Source organism: Delphinapterus leucas, chromosome 1 (assembly GCF_059928025.1).
Source record: "Delphinapterus leucas isolate spDelLeu-1000000601 "Yukka" chromosome 1, BTC_Dleu_Yukka2, whole genome shotgun sequence".
NCBI classification, from domain to species: domain Eukaryota; kingdom Metazoa; phylum Chordata; class Mammalia; order Artiodactyla; family Monodontidae; genus Delphinapterus; species Delphinapterus leucas.
The window spans coordinates 63385187-63404495 of NC_143129.1; positions in this window are offsets into that span (position 1 = coordinate 63385187).

Below are 19309 nucleotides of genomic sequence, written 5' to 3' on the forward strand. Positions count from 1 at the left end.
ACATTGGTACCAACAGGATCGAAAGAGTTATAAATATTTACAAGTCTCAGATCTTACTGATAAGCATAGACATGACTCAAATATATACAAGAATGAGGAAGGGGGGAGTCCTTCAAATGTTATCATTTATTTCAGGTTCAGAAATACAGCTTCACATTTTCACAATAGGTACACATGACCTTCAAGAATGATACAAGCTTTAGGAACTTGCTTCAAAAATTCCATTCATAGAGTCCATCCATATCTCAGCATTAAGAAAGCCTGAAAGTGCCAAGAAGACAGGGGAAAGTACTCTGGCTCCAATTAATTAAAGAATCAACAGAGAAGGCAAGATTTTGCTTCTGTACACTGCTTCTTAATATAAAAAAGCAAAAGAGGAGTTTGATTCAGAAAAGGGAGAGAAAAGAAACATACAGGCAAGCAAAACAAAGGCTGTACATGTAAAATTAAACACAAATCAAGTAATGGTGGAATTTCTGATTGGAAGGAATCATTTTTAGCAAATTGGCAACATACAATGTAAGAGATTAGACAGAGTAATTTTATCGTAATTTAAAAAACATTATATTAAGGAATTTGAGGGTAAAAATTAAAAAGGAATGAAGCCTTGAGATGAGCCATGTGTGAAACCCCAGACCAGAGAGGTGAAAAGTCTCACCAATATACCAGTATGAGCAGGTCTTAAGACAAACAGGAGACTCTTCCTTGAGTTTCCTCTCTCTTGCTCTCATACATACATACATTCTTAAACATATATACAAATAGCAATGCATATACTACATATGCTTCAAAATACTCTTAAAATTTCACCATACAGAGCACCACATAATGTTAAACATACCAACTAGACAGGATGACTGAAGGCTCTAGAAGACACATTTGAGCTTTTAAGAAAGGAACGAGGGATCTAGTGAACCAATAACTGTTTCTTAGAAACCATCTAGCTTCATTCACATTAAACTCTGAGCTCACAGCTTGCAGTCCTCTTAGTGAAATGATATAAAACTCATGGCTTGAGTCTCAAATATTATCTTCTTTCATCGAGTTCCATAGTTTAGAGACCTACTATTTAAGCTTTATTCTTAATGTTAAGGAGATTCCTGTCCATTTCAAATAATTACATTGTTTGACAAACGAAAAATGTTTACCTGAAAAAGTGGATGGATGACCTGCCTCTGAGGTGTTACATAACTTCTTCCCTGCATTTTAAGCAAACTTACTCAGAAAATCCACTACTTGTATTATACTGCTGTATCCCTCTATTTTTATTTTTCGACAGTTACTGTAGAGAAAGAAAATGACTATGTAGACAAACTTAGCTTTTTAAGATTCACCTCAGCAATCTAAGAATAATTTATAATTCTAATCAGAGATCTTAAAGGTAGGTTTCCAGATCTTACACTTACTATGAGCTAGCTATATTGGCAAAGATAGTTTCTTCTTCGATAGCAATGCTGTGAATTTAGATGCAAATGCCTGTAGATGTTATTCTACCATGTTGTCATGGAAGTTCTGAGCCTTGTGCCTCTCAGAATGAATGTAATCTGGAGAAAATTTTGTACACCTCGTGTATGTTATGAGAAATGAACCACTTTTATCACATATTATGGCAAATACTCTAAAGCTAACTCTTGTATTAACACAGTTTAAAAAATATATTCATACCCACACATACACACATGTATAAATATTTACACCCAAACATATACATATATATACAATACACACACAATCACACTCATGCTCATGGCATTTTAACAAGTGATTTTTAAAGCTACTTACCCACAGGGGCACAAAATACATGTACTTACACAAATTTACTATGTATATACTGTATACATAGGGACACATGCTTAGAAAATATGTGTGTACACAGAAAACATCAACATTTATCACATACTGGTATTAGGTCCCATTTCATATTTGAGAATTATGGCTACAGTCTATTCTAAAAAGTCATAAAATGAATCTATATGACTACTCTTTAATTCTAAGGTCAGAAGGCTTATAGTTATATCACAGGAACTTGGTTTTATTATAATGTTTTGGAATAGAGTGAGTTTGTATCTGAACAAGTAGGCAATTTGCTAACTAAACAGACCCTACTGCTCTTCTATGTTACAAAACACAGCTAAAAGCAATATTCAGAGGAGTAATCTTGGTAGATGATTTCTGGAAATTCAATATATCTGTTCTAAATCAATACTATTTCAACCATCTGTCCACAATTGAGTAAATGGCTATTCCAGTTAGTCAATAAGCATGCAAGAATTAGCATGTGACAATAAAATAGATTTACCCATCAAATAAACATATACAGTTTACTTTTCCAAATCCTAAAAACACTGTACGTTTTATTATACTAGACATGATGGGGCTACATCTGTTGTGTAGACAACATCAGAGCAATCAGGATGAAGTTACACAAAAGATCTGAAGTGTGTGGGAAATACTTAGAAAGCTCATTAAGCGACATTCCCATCTTAAGGCCTGATATGAACGCTGTACTTCACACTCCGCACATCCTAGAGCTTCTGACTTCATTTACATTGACATCTCCTTTTAGCAGGATACAAACCCTTTGGGAAATGGGATTAATACTAATCATATGACACAATACTGCAGTAAACTGAAAATATTCTCCAACATGACTGCTGAAATTCCAGGGGAGGCTGGGTTCTATTAGAAATAACTTAGAAGTAAAACAAAAATGTACACACAAGAAGAGACAATCGGGACAGTGAAACTGTGGGCTGATAATCTGAGAGCAAAAGCCAAAGGTGACAAATGCCATTGTTTATGACGCATAAAATCGGTGCAAAGAAACCTGGGGAAAAAAAATCCCCAGGTTTCTTTGACATGGTTTGTGCTGATCTAAGAACACATCAGTGGTTATCCACAACATTCTCCTTTAACCAAAGGAAATTTTTGAAATACAGCAAAACGCAAAACCACATACAGCACAAAGCCAAACCCTGAAGTATATAATCTGTTAGATGCCTATTTTAGAGAATTCAAAAGAAGGAGCAAAGGGGATCCTAAAAAAGAGGGAATTTTGTGAAAAGATATCACTTTAGACTATTCATTTTACTATGGATGTTTACTTAACTTATTTCCACTTAGCTGCAACACTATTTTAAAAATACAGTATGTATTTTGCACATCTGTTCCATTCACAAAGAGTTAATTTTTTTCCATGAGAAAAAAAAAGATATGAGAAGATTTAGGGTGGTGATTTAGGGCGGCATTCTTATACAATCACTTGCAATTTAAAAGTTGAAATGCCCTTTTTGTAAATCTTTTATTCTCTGATTTTTGCCTAAGTGGACTAGTTTTAACCCTTTAGAATAAGTTCAAAACAATGCCATTCAACTTGGCAAGGTCTCTTTTTAATAATGGTTAAAAGTTTTACTTCATACTTTATGGGCGTCTGCTTTGGGTATAAACTACACAGGAAATTAAAGTTAACATACAAATCATGTTTGCTGCTTTCAAAGGGAGGTATTTCAGTTGGTTAAACCTGATTTAGTTCTGTAGAATATGAAATGGTGTCATGGGACACAACTATGCAGTGAATACTTGGTCTGCTGTCTGGGAACAGTTAGCAGACAAAATTCCGGTTGGCTTCTGGCTGTTTCCTACATGCTAATCATCTAGTTCTAGGTAGTCCAAAAGTCAGCCTCAAGACTGAACTATTAACCCTCAGACTAAGCTGCTCTTATAAATTTTAGAAATGTTAGAATTTGCCAATTTGCTTTAAATCTCGATGTCTTAATACTGTTTTCTGGAATGACCTGGAAAGAGACTCTGAAGTTGTCCGACTGTAGGAGTGTGAGCTCTGCTCTCAAACTAGGGCATCTTTTCTTTCCATTCCAGGTCCCATTCTTTAAATATGGCTATCCCATAGTAAGGCTCAGGATTTATTAAGAAAGCCTAGAACCGATTAAAAAGTTACATTAAACTGTTTAAAAGGTAGGCTAAATTTTTATATTAGGAAGTTAAATATTAGCATGGAAAGGGAGACATATTTTTGCACTAACTAACTAAATCAACTGGAATTAGTGTTGAAGTATAATTAGCCATGCTTAAAATTAGATCAATATAAAAAATTAAATATTTTCCATATCAGCCTTCACTGTAACTTGTGAGGAGGTAAGTATATACGTGAATAAAGAAATTACATTTGTACAGACACTTCTAGAGATGTGATATTTTGCTTCTTCCTTGAACTCTGAAAGTAGCCCAATTTACTGACTGACTACCAAAAAACAAGCTTTAATTCACTGTTGAATATGCTTCTAGCTTGAAGCAAAACACATTGCCATGAGAAGCCCTCTAGAGCAAGCAATGCATTAACTTTTCCTTTGCAAACTACCTCATGCTTCTGGAAAAGTTTTATTTTTAAGGAATCCTAACTTTTAAAAAATCACTTCCTAGCAGTTTTATGAAATAAAGAGGAAGGAGAAAGGATCTAAATAGCTAATCATGGCGTAGGCGGAAACATGTATAATAGACAACATAATTTCCGTCAGTCAAAACAGAATGTGGAAAAATAAATATGTATCATTTAGGTCTAAGCCCACCATCTCTTATCTCTTAGGAATTATATTGAATGGGCTATCTGGTAGGTAACCTGGGAAAGTTGTCAAAGCAATTCCAAATATATGCCAGGGTAGGCCAATGGTCCACAAAGTAGCGGGCTGCTATACAATCTACTTTGGTTGATACAACATATAAAGCCTCAAAGAGTCAGCAGTTTTCAAGAGTCAAACCCCAAAAGTTTGACATATCATGAGCAATGAAGGTGAGTGATGATTGCATTAGTAAAACTGGTTACTTGCCGACTGATATCCACACATGCGACTACTCATGATTTACTGCAACGGTTACCAAATATTTTGCTTTTGCATAATTCATTAGTAATTAATTGCCATGCCAGACACTTCGTTTAGTCTAACAGGGAGGATTCTAGTGGACGGATTATAGTGGGACGAGTAGGTGATGGGGGTGGTCTCCGGCTAGAAAGAGAGAAAGAGACAGGTAAAGACACAAGTAGAATATCTAGCAGAAGGTTATCCCAAAGACACTGAGAAAGAGCCGTCACGCACATGCTCATGCACAGACAGGTCAGCAGGAGTGGCTGCCATTTGTAATAATTTAATACTGTCACCTTTCATTCACCTAGCATTTTTGTTTTTAAATGAGGTATTTTTTCATATACAAATGTTGCTAAAAACTGAAGTTGTCCCTCCCAATACTAATAAAAATATTAAGTCATTTAAAAGCCATCTGAAATACATGGCATATTTCTCAGTCAACAGAGTACGAAGCGTACTATGTTATGCCCACTCCAGGAACTAATAAGGTATTTAGGCCTCAGAGACTGATGGGGTTTGAATTTTTATTTCCCTTTAAGTAATATTCTTCTTATTTTTTCTCCCTGTCTGGATGTTAATTATCACTTCTCATTGTCTTTAGCAGTAGCTTTCTCCAATTTATTCTGTATTTTACTTCTAATTTGCTAAGCAGTAGAAAGAAAAATTAAGGTTTTTAGAGTTCTCCACAATAAGTGTAAACAGGCTCAAGGTGAGCGCCTGAGTAAACTGCATGAGCTCTGGTTCCTATTTTGGGTCCTAAACGTTTTATTCTTAGCAACAGTATTGCTCACTTTCTGGTTGGTAATGGTGTTTCTAATAGCTGAGGTTGCTGAATAAACTCCAGATAACGAAATATTACTATATCTGAGAATCTCAGCTTTACCAACTAATACTCTTTATTCCCTGAACCCATACATTTATTTCCTAAATGTATTAATAAGCTTTTTTGGGTGTGTACTTGACTTTATATGTCATATCTCAGAGAGTAATGTTTATAGTCAACAAAATTCAACAAATTCTGCAAATTGAAACCTTTCTTCTGGATAAAACTCTCCCATTGATTTTTTTCAGAAAGAACCCTTCTGGAATTACAGTCATGTCATGAAATTTTCTTCTGTATTGGACAGATTAAATTGGACACATTAAATTGATCAAATCAAATATTTTTTCTTAGGATGAAGGAGTGAAGTTAGAAAAGTTAAAGAAAATGGTTATGAAATGTTAAAAAATTACAGAGCTATAAGATAAAATTAGATGGTCAAAGAAAGATCAAAGCAAAAGAGCCCTTGTTGATTAGTGGTACAAATACTGACCACTTAAGCACAAACTCATAGATCTTAGTAGAGTTTCTTTTGCCTCCTGTACTTGAAAAATGACCAGGAGGCTTGAGAGGAAAGGTTTCCTTGGGAAGGTGCGTTTCAGTTTGACCTCTTATACTAAGTCTCAATATTACTAAGCAGGCGCTCAGTTTTTGAAAGTGTAATTAGAGATACTTTATAGGCACAGTTATGAAACTAAACCAATCCCTACTAGCTCTTTAATTTGAGTAAACAAGTAAGTCCTTTTCCTGCAGAAAGGCCACCTGCTACCATGACCACCTGAAATGTTTCGGTAATTTCCTGCTGGGAAAAATCCTCCTATAATTTCCTTTTCACTTATGACCATGCAAAAACACCTGCGCTTTCACTAGCATACTGCTCATTTTCATTTGAAATGGCCATATTTGTTTAACTTATGTCCTGGATTTGAACCTACATCATTTTCTCCTTTGATGTGAAGTTTCCAGAGGCCAGAGGTCATGTCCACTTGAGCTGTTTCATAGAGTGTTTAGCAGGGTGTTGCCTTCAATTATGTTCTCAATGTTCTTTTGTTTATCTGCTGGAACCTGCTATTCCTCCCGCAAGACTCACCTTGGTGAAGTCTTCTCTGACCTACCTTTCCCTATCTTGATGCTTCTGTAGAATCTCAACATATTTCTAGAATTAGGTTTATATGCTTATTGCAACTGATTAGAAATGGGCTGTCTCACTCATCTTCATTTTCTTGTGGTGTCTAGCTCAGGGCTTGTCATTCAGCCACTGAGTGTTTGACAAAATGAATAAATGAAAGTTACTCCTAGAAGTAAGAAACAACTTATGAATACTTGTGATAACCATTGATCTTTACATTATATTAAGGGGTTTTTTTTTGTTTTAGTAAATCATTGCTCTTGCAAAAAAAAAAAAAAGCTACAATGGCATGTAGGATTTAGACTCTTGGAAACTCTACCTACAGGGTATTTGACTGCTCAGTTGTTCAGCAGATGTTTGGAATAAATAGTAAATCATAGGCTCTTCCTCAGGGAGTTTGACAATTAGTCACATAACCTATAGAAATATATTCTTAGCATTTAAGCAGTTACAGGAGGGGCAAGAGAGTTGGCCAGAATTTGAACTTGAAAAAGGGAAACTCTACCAGAGGCTTAATAATGGGATGGACTTAATTAGGGGATTTTATTTGAAAAAAGTGGATCTTAAATGACAATCGCAGTGAGGGGCAGAGTACAGTGTGGCATGGTGGGTTGGAAATTGTTTCATGCATGTGTGATAGCTTTGACCAAGGGTTGTAGCCAAGACAGAAAGGAATGCAAACTGAGTTCTCTTCTGATCCTTTTGTTCTTGGCTTAAATGTCATTCCTCAGCACTTCCTGACCATCCTATAGTTTCCAACCACCACTCCTCATGGCTTCATAGTTTTATGTATTTCATAGCACTTAACTCTGTTTGCCATTATGTATTTATTTACTAGATTATTGCCTGTGTCCTCCAGTAGATTGCAAATTTCTTGAGTGCAGAGATGACATATTCTGTATTTATTATGTATATTCATCATTGTATAATGTGGTTAGAAGGCAGTGAATAAATATTTATTAAGGGCTTCCCTGGTGGCGCAGTGATTGAGGGTCCGCCTGCCGATGCAGGGGATGCGGGTTCGTGCCCCGGTCCGGGGGGATCCCGCATGCCGCGGAGCGGCTGGGCCCGTGGGCCACGGCTGCTAAGCCTGCGCGTCTGGAGCCTGTGCTCCGCAACGGGAGGCCCGCGTACCGCAAAAAAATAAAATAAAAATATTTATTAAATAGTAGACAAACAAATGAATGACTGAAAAGTACCTACACAAGGATGTTTAGCCAGGTTAGAGTACAGACCAGGTCAAGGTGAGCGGGTCCAATGAGGCCAGAGATGCAATCTTTTGAGGCATTTGTCAGAGGTTTATATTTGAGGCAGCAAGTTTACACAGAAGTCAAAAGATGTGGATTCTGGCTCCAATTGCCAGTATGTATAATCATTAATCACTAAACTTCTCTAAGCCTCAGTTTTCTCATCTATGACACAGGAGACTCAGACTAGGTGATCTATAACATGCTTCCCACTTATGCATTGCATGTATTATTTATTGAGCATGTACTATGTGGACTGTATTATGCTGCATGATTTTTAAAAACTCAAAACCTATTATTCATAGTGGAAGATAAATGGGATAAGAGAAGTATGCAAGTGGTTTTACCATAGCACCCCATTTATGTGGAAAAAAGGAGGCAAAATTTTGTAAGTCAGACTGAGAATATATTCTCAGAGCTTGAAAATACAATAATGTGGTCAAAGCAGGGGCAAATATGATTTTAACTGTGGCACATAAAATGTGAAAGTCATGAGAGAATGAAGGTCTATAATGGGGTTAAAGAAACTAGAAATTAAGTGAAGAGGTGGAATGGAGGAGTTCAATGATGGAGACAGAGAATAGAAAGATTGAAATACTCTGATGGAACAAAAACTTCTCATTAATCTCCACCCCAATCTTTGGACCATGCTGATGGGACACAACAAGGTCAACGGTAATGGGCAATTGCACATAGAAGGCAAGGCAGGAGACCAGAAAAATATAACTTTCTGCTATGTGCCAGGTCTTTCGTTTGTCTTGTTTACCACTGTATCCCAGAACTCGGCGTCGCCTTTGGCTCATAATATTTTTTTCAAATAAATAAATCAGGAGAACCTATCCATTATGAGCACTTTTTTAAAAAAAATAAATTTATTTTTTGTTTTATTTATTTTTGGCTGTGTTGGGTCCTCGTTGCTGCGCGCGGTCTCTCCCTAGCTTCTGTGAGCAGGGGCCACGCCCCACTGCGTTGCGCGAGCCTCTCACCGCGGCGGCCCCCCCTGCTGCGGAGCTCAGGCTCCAGGTGCGCGGGCCTCAGCAGCCGTGTCACACGGGCCCAGCAGCTGTGGTTCGCGGGCCCCAGAGCGCAGGCTCAGCAGTTCTGGCGCACTGGCGCAGCTGCCTCGCAGCACGTGGGATCTTCCCGGACCAGGGCGGGAACCCGCGTCCCCTGCCTTTGCAGGCGGACTCCCAACCACTGCGCCACCAGGGAAGCCCCCCATTATGAGCACTTTAACGGAGTCCCTAAGGCATTGACTAGGCACTGCACACCTGTGTGGTGAATTAATGATAAAAAGAAAAAGAAAGATAAAATTTCCATCATGTTCTCTTAAAATAATTATAACATCTTTAAAATATGCTTGGTTTCAGGTTAAAGTAACCCATATATGTACTGAGTAATTAAAAATCCTAGAGTCTGTCAACCCTTGACTGATGGTAATTACAACAGCTTGCTTAGGTAACTACAATAGCATAACTGGCCATTATTTCAGGGAAAAAAAAACAACCCTAAAAAGTGTGTTCAAATGCTTCACTGTCTCGGTCTTAGAATGTTTAAGTAAAGGTTACAGTGTTTCGGTGTTTTGTTTTGTTTTTTTTAATGTGTCAGTGTCATAGACTATGAAAGCTTATGATTACTAACTTCTTCACTATTTATATATAAAATAATTTTACTTATAAAAAAAAAGCCTGTCAACCCTACTGGAAGAAATGAGCATCATCTTATTTCTAAAAGAATAATCCCCCAATAATCTCTATAGAAAGCAATTCAAGAGAAGCATTAAGTTGTTCAGTGTGAATTTTCTTGTTCAGGGTGAAGATGTTTGCCAACTTCAACACCAGAAAAACATTTAAGGTTTACTGTTAAGGTTCATTTCATTGGTCTAGGTCCTAACCATTCAGAGTTTCCAAAGACATTCACCTCATAAGAGAGTTTATTTTGGGCCAAGCAGAGTTATTTGTTTTGTACCAAATTTTCCTCTGTTACTTTGTGCAGTGATGGGCTTCATTAAGTTACCCATTATATTGCAATGGAGCATCTTGCATCACTTAGTGTTTATTGAAACACTGTTGTGTGTGGGCGGCTTATGGTTACGATAGAAAAGCTATGTTTCTGCTTCCAAATCAAAGGGAAAGATGTAATACTTGACGTTGCATTTGTAGCTGCAGGGATGGACCGTTTGCAGTATTTTGGACAATGACAAATTTTGTAAGAAAGTCAAACGGTCACTTGGGGTGGGAGGCATGGTGGGGGAGCAACTGGCTACACTGATAAGAGAGAAGAATGGTCAGCTGTCTTATTGTTTTGTTCGATTCCCTTGTAAGAATGGAAGAACTAAATTCTCATCTGCTCTTCTTTGGGTTAACTGGTTCTCGGTATTCATGATGGGAGACTGTCTTAACAGGGGTGCATCAGAATGGGGGTGAGGATGGAAGCTACCTTTCCTCTAGCTCCCTGCTTCCTGGTAATCAGCATAACACTGATTACTGAAATGGCTTGGTCTTTCTGCCCCTGCCCTTATTCCTCTTCAAGATGGGAAGTGGGATTTATCTATCTGGCAAGTATGTGAGCCAGCCTGGGTCTATGTAGCTCAGGCTCTGTCCTTTCCTGTGCTTAAAACAAGATATCATGACTCCCAGGCCAGGATTCTTTCTATTGGGCAGTTATGTTGGCATGTTCTAAGGCTATGGTCCTCAAACTGGACAGTGCATCAGAATTCCCCAGAGGACTTGTTAAAACACAGGTTTCTAGGTCCCACACAGAATTTTTAAAGGGGTGAGATATTTCTAGCAAGTTCCCAGATTATGCTGATGCTGCTGGTCCTGGGATAGTGCTTTGAAAACTGTTCTAAGACATAATAAATGATTTTGTCCTTGCTTCATTAGCAATTCATTTCACTTGCCAGGTAAAGTAAAAGCAAAAAGAGAAAGTGCTGGAAAAAAATCTTAAGAAAGATGAAGAAATGGTTGTAGAAATACTTTGATACCTTTGGAAATTAGACTCAAGCATGGGTCAGTTTTAGGTTTATTTTATAAAGACAAAGATATTATGCTATGGTAGTTTTCTTGTTAGTCATCACCAGAAGAATAACTACTTGTTTAGGGAAGCTTGTATTTGCTCATGAAAATGGCAGTAGGTATAGAAACTAAGCACATCTAACCATGCATTCCAAACTCTCATCTTTGGAGAGGGTATGATTGAAATCCAACCTAGTTGGCTAGGTGGACCCAAATTTAAAAAAAAAAAAAAAAAAGGAAAACCCTCAAAAAAGTATTCAAAGATTGATACTTCTAGGGGAATGCTATCTGCCTAAGAGGATAGTTATTTGCATTAAAAAAGGATATGCAATAGGCTTCATTTATACCGTTAAGTTCTACTTATTAGATATAGGTGAAGCTTTAAGATATAACTGTCTCAAAATTTAATTTACAGATAATTGCATTTAGGATCATGAGAGAGTTATACATCTCAGGTTTCTAGGAGCCATGAGAATCTAATACCAACTTGCACAACTTTATTTTTTTTTTTTTTTGGCGGTACGCGGGCCTCTCACTGTTGTGGCCTCTCCCGCTGCGGAGCACAGGCTCCGGACGCGCAGGCTCAGCGGCCATGGCTCACGGGCCCAGCCGCTCCGCGGCATGTGGGATCTTCCCATACCGGGGCACGAACCCGTGTCCCCTGCATCGGCAGGCGGACTCTCAGCCACTGTGCCACCAGGGAAGCCGTTGCACAACTTCTTAATTTTATTGATGAAACAGATCAAAAAAAAAAAAAATGAAGGTTTTTCTCTACCTAAGCACAAGAAGTAAGGCACCTCCTTTTTGAGGGCTACATTGGACGAATTTCTTAGAAAACAAAAGAGAAAAAAAGCAAAAACTGCTTCTGAGTTTTCTAAAATTGTGAAGAGAGCCTCCCACAGTGCACTCTGCTGCGTTCGGCTCTAGAGTGGCTCCAGGCAAAAATGGCTCTGGTGGCGTCAGAATCAGTTGAGTTGGGAGATGCCCATAGTATCTCCTTCCCAGGAACTGAAACGCCTTTCTTCTCCACGACCCTCTTGAATTACTTAATCCTTGCATCATTTTTCAAAGTTTAAGGCATCTGAACAACGTTATAAGCTTTCCTAAAACCTGAGATTACTCCTTACCCTGCCTGCAGCCTTCCACAGCACCTGCAGGGGGCAGTGTCCCTACCAGAAGTTCAAGAACATGAATGAGTGAACATCCCCAAGGATAAATCAGACAGGAGCACACCTCCCGGTGAAATGGAAAGGTAACTAACTATGACCCAGGACTTCCTCTTGCTAATGTCTGCTCTAAGAGAACAGGTTATTGGACACAGCGTTTTAAATTTCAGCATTGTGTTGTGCTTTGATTCTCGATTTGAGCATTTATTCAAAAAACAGGTTTTACACGTCTAAAAAATCTAAGGCTAATAAGTTCAGAAAAATGCTATAAACAGTCATGATTTTGTCCACATGGAAGATAATATTTTGTAATTTATTATCAAAAATACTATAGGATGCTATCCAGCATATTTTTGGCCTTTTAGCTTTAGTAACAGAATAAGCCGATACTGTCCAAGAATAGTTTACAGTAGACGTTGGAAAGAACAGAGAACTTGGAGTCCATTTAAAGGATTCAAAAAATCCTCTAATATGATTCTTGCTACATTTTAGAGCCAGCATTTCTTTCCCCTGTGAAAATGAACCCACGATTTTATAATGTATGCTATTGGGAAAGTATGAATCAATTGATAGACTTTGAAATAAGAACATAAGGAGAAAAACAGTCCACAGTTTTTATTTGATGATGCAAACATATAGTATACTGTATAACTTAGTCTCTGAGATAAGTGCTAATATAACCTACCTTGCCACACTTTCCTTACTTTAAGTATCTGACTTGGATTTCACCCGTAAGGATGGTACTGATAAACCCACTTCTGTGGCTGCAGCAAAAAGGCAGCTTAAGGGATGATTTACCCACATTAAATCTGCTCAGTTTATGAGCTGTAAAAAGAATTAGCCAGGCAAGGTTTTCAACAGAACAGAACAAGAGAGAAAGTGTGTTTAAATTGTTTCTTAAAATACACTAAATATTGGGCTAATTCTAAAAATAAACTTTGATTAAACACCAAACATCAACACATTTTGTTTTCTTTCATTACCTCAATAAGCCCTGTTTATGTGCTAGGTGCTGTATTAAGAGTTAGAGGTACAGAAATAAAGACAGTCGCTGCCCAGGAGTTTCTACTTGAGCTGGGAAGAGAGACAAGTAAACAGTGTCCACAGTTGGGTAAGTGCTACGGCAGGATTATGCCTCAAGAGTTTCAGGGACACCTGGAGTCTTAGCCTGGGGATGGAAAGAGGTTGGAGGATTGGAAGGACTTGAAGAAAACAAAACAAGTTGAGGGGACTGGCATTCCAGGAATAGGAGATAGTATGTATGAAGGGAAAAAAGGCTAGAAAAAGTACTGTCAGTTTGAGAAATCAAGTATTGTCTTATTCTTTAGCACAAGTGGCAAAATTACTTGTTTTGCTCCAAGTCCTAATTCATAAAACAAATAACTTTTGGAGGGCTTTTAGTTGTTTTAAAATATGATTCCTAAAAAGCATTACTTCTGAGATTAATTTTTATATTTTAGCTTCTGTACTGTATCACTGACGACAGATAAGTTGGGTAGAGAAAAAGACTAAAAGGTATGCAGAGAAGCAGAAGGTAAGAGGAATACAGTGATGAGAAAACTACATAGAGAGAGAGGATGTGGCTTTTAAAGAGATTTACACACACATGGCTATTGAAAGAAGTTAGGCAGTGTCCCCTCGGAAGACTTTCTCTCTCTCTGTCTCTCTCTCCCCCTCCTTCCCTTCCTCCCTTCTCTCTCCCTCTCTCTCTCTTTTTCAAGAAATGCCCAAAGAGATCTAAGAACTTACATGCTGTATGTAGAAACCTACTCCCATTGATGGTAGCTGGGGTAAAACTATTTCTAACCCTCTTCATCTTCTTCTGTCCTCTTCTCCCTGCCCTTCCCCTCACTCCCACCCCAGGCACCAGGGGAAGGGGTTGGCCAACTCAGACATCTGGGGGAAGGAGGAGAAGTTGGGAAGGAGGTGCTAAGGACTAGCTACTGGGAGAGGCAAACTTCTACTTCTGAGATGCATATTCCTTTGTCATCTCAACTCAGGGAGAAGAAGCAAAACAAGCAAGGATGGGGAGGGAAAAGGCAACACTGGATCTCTAAAAGAAAGTGTAAAATTCATTTCTGCTTTGGAAAGGTGGAAAAGACCTTTTGCCCCTTTCTGATAGAGAGCAAGAAGCTTTCGGGCATGATATCTGACGTGGGGCCTTATCTCAAAGAGGGTAAATATGTAATTAGGAATACTGATGCAAAAGTTAACTTTCCAATTCCTCTTATTTTTGTAAGAACAACAACAAGAAAAAACTGAGCACAGGGAATTTGAAGACTTACAGAAGATTTACGTTGTGCCAGCGTTTCATTTCTGCCTGACCTGTGATACCCGGTGAATTAAAAGGCCAGTTTTAAATGCACCATGTGGTATTTTTCCGGTCACTCGTATCAGTCAGAGTGGAGAAAATGGAGACGAGTTACTGTTTACTAATTAGAATCCCAGTGATTAAAAAAAAAAAAATTCCAGCAGGAGGAGCTCTAACATGCCTTAGAGTTCAAATTTTAAAAACAAAAAAGTTGAAAGCAAACAGAAAAACAGAGAGGCGGTGTGCCTTGCAAGCTGCCATGTCAGTGAACAAATATGTGACCGAGTCCAATTAAATGCTTAGTGCGAAGCCAAGTGATGATACTGGTGGAGACAGAACGGCCCACATTTTCTCCCTTCCACGAGTCTCCTCGTCCTGATGCAGTTAAACTGGGAACGGATCTGCGGTGTTAGCTCTTACAAAAGAGGGAGCAAAAGGCTGCTTTCTGGGCAAGTCTAGAAGTTATTCTTTTTCTCTTGAAGTGTCATATTGTTGCTAAATGAGTCTTTGATGCCGGCTCAAAAACCGCATTTTAGAATGAAATTTTTCATTGGTGTTTGAAGGCACTACGAAAACTCCTGTATGTTCGTCTCCTTTACTCAGTGGCTTGTTGGGTGTTTTTTTAAAATGAGGGAAATGCTGTGTTTGTAAAAACTGGTGCTAAAAGGGCAAGGAATCATATGTCCCCTGGGCCATGTAAAGAGTCTGCAGAAAGAATTAGAGCTTTCTAACACATTCACATACATCAACTGGAATACAAAGAATTTACTCAGGAAAACAGTGAGAAGTATATGAATTTAACAGTTACCGGATTTTTAGGGTAAGCCTTTCCATTTTGGACAGTGCTGTGGGAGAGGAATAGACGAGTGGGCGTACAGTATGATCAGAATTACTTAACCTGAAGGAAAGTTTCAACCAATCCCTTTTAATCGCTCGCCAACAAGAAGTCAAACTTTTTGTTTTACACCTTAGTGGTATGCCCACGTTTAAAAATTTTATACAGGCTCCTACAGAAAATTTAACTGGACCAATTCAGACCAAAAGTCACTAAATAAAGCTAGTCTAGACGGAAAAATCTATGAAAACCATATGTCTTTTAGGCATCTGTCTTACAAAAACTGCCATCATCTTGGAGAAATAGTTCACAAAATATGCTTTTAGGAAAACACGACTGTAACGACCATGGGAGCTGTGCTTAAGAAGATGGCTGGACTTGGAGAGAGTAAAGCCAGAATGTTTACAAATGAAAGGCTCTCATTTCTACATATATCTGTCTGTAAACATCACTGAGAGGATGGACAAAGGCAGGTGTAATTTATATTTCCACTATTCTAGAAGGGATCAAAAAAGTTTACAGTTTTGTTCCTCCACATCACCACAGAATGTTAGACCAAGGGACCTCAAAGCAACTCTATTCTCACTCACAGAAAACTGTTTTGAATAATGTTGTACATGGATGAGGCCAAAGAACCAGAACATTTTCTTCTGATTATTACCTCATCCTGCTGGCCTGCCAAACACAGCTAGAAGGCAGGTGTCAGACAGAAGTAACCAAAGGAAGACTGTCCTGTATAACTGGGTGTAGGGCCCAACGGACAGACAAGGGGAATCAGAAGGACTGGGGTACAGAGCAGGAGTGCAATGAGAATGCAGTAAAAAGAAATGTCCTAAAACCTTGCCTTTCCGATTTAACATTGCTTTCTGGACTGGAGACAACGGTCAGTGCTACCTTCCTTATTCTAGCTTCAAATTTTTGTACCTCAAAATGCACTTTAATAAGTGGTATGAAATCTATAGACAAAAATAGAAAAGTTAACTCTAATGATAAAAATGACATCATTTTGACAGAAACCTGAAGAGTCTCCGGAGACTGTGAAAGTATTTGTAAATTGCAAAGATTCCTTGGGACCCTCAAGAATATTTTGCTGAGACTTCTTGCTCTACAGGGAAGGGAACAACACAGTAACAATGGTCATTGGTATGAGTGCCCCATGTGTTGTTCACACACCTAGAAGACTGGATAAACACTATATATCAAATAGAAAAGGTCCCGGGTTGAAGGAGGCGAGTACAGTAAAAAAAAGAGGGAAATCTACAAGGTGGCATCAATCACACACCAAAGTTTTAAGCAAAAGCAAGAAACACGATTTCAACATGTTTATTCAAAGATACGGTGCTTTAAAATGAGTTTTCAAATACTCATTAGTTTTCGAGTATTAAGATGGTAATGGGGTAGAGTGTTTGAAATATTAAAACAAATCAAGCAATCATATCAACAACCCTCATTACAGATCCCTAAACTGAACTGTAGAGCATTTAAGTAGGTTAATCAAATTCTACTGATGAATCACAGGGATTTTTATGGTCCATTAATTTCAGTCCTGAGTATTCTGATACTACTATTGTTAGAGCTAAAACTGTGAGTTTGCTTTCTTTTAAGGGCTATGTACAGTATGGATTTTATTGTGACCTTAGACCGAGATACGTGCAGGGAAATTAGCACAGTGGTTTCTCTAGTTAACACATTTACTAATGTTTCCTTAATTTTCCACCCCAAGAGGCAATAATTAATGTAGAATTGGCCTCACATGAAGTTTTATTATTTTAGTTATTAAAATATTTTCCAATACTACTAAGAAGCAAGAAGAAATTCTAGTTGTTTTAAAAATAAGTAGGCGTTTTCCTCAGTTTTTATAGCTTTCCTCCATGAATGGTGGTCTAAAGGCAAAGCAGTGTGCAGACTTTCTGGCGGAGACCCTTGAACACGAGACTAGGAGGAGATTTATTTGAGGGAAAAACTTCATTCACTTTTAAAACTGGCTTTGAGAGTAATCCTAATACAAAGTTAAAAAAATACACGTGGTACAGAATATATCTTACATAATTATCCATTCCCAAGTGGAATAATTCCATTTTAGGTTCTTGGGCTGCAAAATACCTTTGAAAAGGCTTTCCTGTCTCCTACTCTCATAAAAAGTCTCATTCTAGATGAATGCAAAATTCACTGAAATTTAGATAAGGCTGATCATGAAAATCTGAAACCTAATACAGGTAGTATTTACATGGTGGAGGCAACTGGCATATTTGATTGTAAAATATGATTATTTTCCAAATCATATTCAAAGCCACCTGAGGTCTCCTTTCTCTTGGTTTTCGACACTGCCATAGAAGCTTGGGGATTCACTTGTGGTGGTATATCTAGTTGGTGGTTATCTAGTCTTTAGCTGATTCTCTGTCTCAGTTGGTTCATTAGCCTTTCTACAAAAAACAAAACAAAACAAACAAAAAAAAATAGGAAAGGGATGAAGCATATTTCTAAATTTTATATTAACTTGCATATTTACTGGGTTCCCATAATAGCAGCAAGAACAGTATTATCCTGTTTTTCAGTGTTTAAACTAATCCCAATGGGGGAAAATGCTGATGTCACAAAGATTTGGAATTCTCCACGTGTCTGAGCAATTAAAATCAAGAAGGCCTGGCCTTGTCATTGACCATGAATGATTGAGAATTTTGCTATTTGCCATTTTGATTAGGGATTTTTTTCCTGATCCTTGGATGGAATGTGTTCTTTCTAGAATTCATGTGAGCAGATAATTTTGACTGGAAAACAGGAGTGGACATTTCCTGGTGTTCATGGGAATGGTTAAAAACTAATTTCAGAAATTAGAGCACTTGTTATTTGCAGGTTTGCCTATCATGTGGCTCTGACGCCTGAAAAGTAGCCAGAAAGAAAAGAAAGTACTGTGCCATGATAAGGCTGCCTCAGTTCCTTGTGGCTTTGGACTTTGCCCTCTGTAGGAATTCTATTTCTGGTCAGAGTTGCCATATGATCTAAACTTCACCTAAATACCGGTAATGTGGCATCAGTACACATGCAGATTCTTGCAAACCCAATGCATTTCCAACACCCCGCCAACCCCACCCCCCGGTCCCCTGCATTTAAAAATACTGGCCAGACCAAAAGTGTAATATTCTTTGGGAAACAGCATTGGGTAAGCCAGGTGGATTTCATTTGGCAACTAAAGGGTGTAAATATGTGTTTAGATTCAGAGGTTCCCCTAGACAATGGTTACAATATGTTGGCTAGAGTAAGCTAAAGGTTTTAACGTTGGGCATTTAAAAATTCTATGTTTAAGCAGCAGTAAAGTTATGACAAGCAAACAAAAGCCGTCAAACCCTCAGTTAAATCCTCAACTCCTTTCTCATTCTGCTGGAGGGAGGCATGTAAAGCACATTCTGAGAGAAAGATGCAGCATTTACATTTTCATGTTTAATTTCCTGGCTATCGGCTAAAGCAGCTCCAGTAAGCTAAATTTCACTTCTAATTTCTCCTCGTAGCTGATAAGTCAGAGGGAGGAAGAGGCGTCCAGCAGCTCATTCTTGGAGTTTGCTGCTTATATAAAATTTAGAGGTGAAAGAGCCATGGATCATGTTGTGCCATGAATCTCTCAAGTCATTGAAAAGCATGCCATCTGACCACAACTGCCTGAAAATGAAGATTTTCCCTGTAAAATCATTCTTTTCTGACAGTGAGGGAGACAAAAGAGGGCAGTGATGAAACAGAAGTACTAGCTTGTGTGAGTCTACAAGACTGTGGGTCTGCTTACGCTGGGTAGAATTCTTCTCTCCAAGCTGACATCAACTTATATATAGGAACATTCAGCAGATTCCAACTGGTGACAGTTTGCTGCTGAGTGGCTGCAGGAAGAATAACAATTATTGGCTGTGCGTTTTTCACT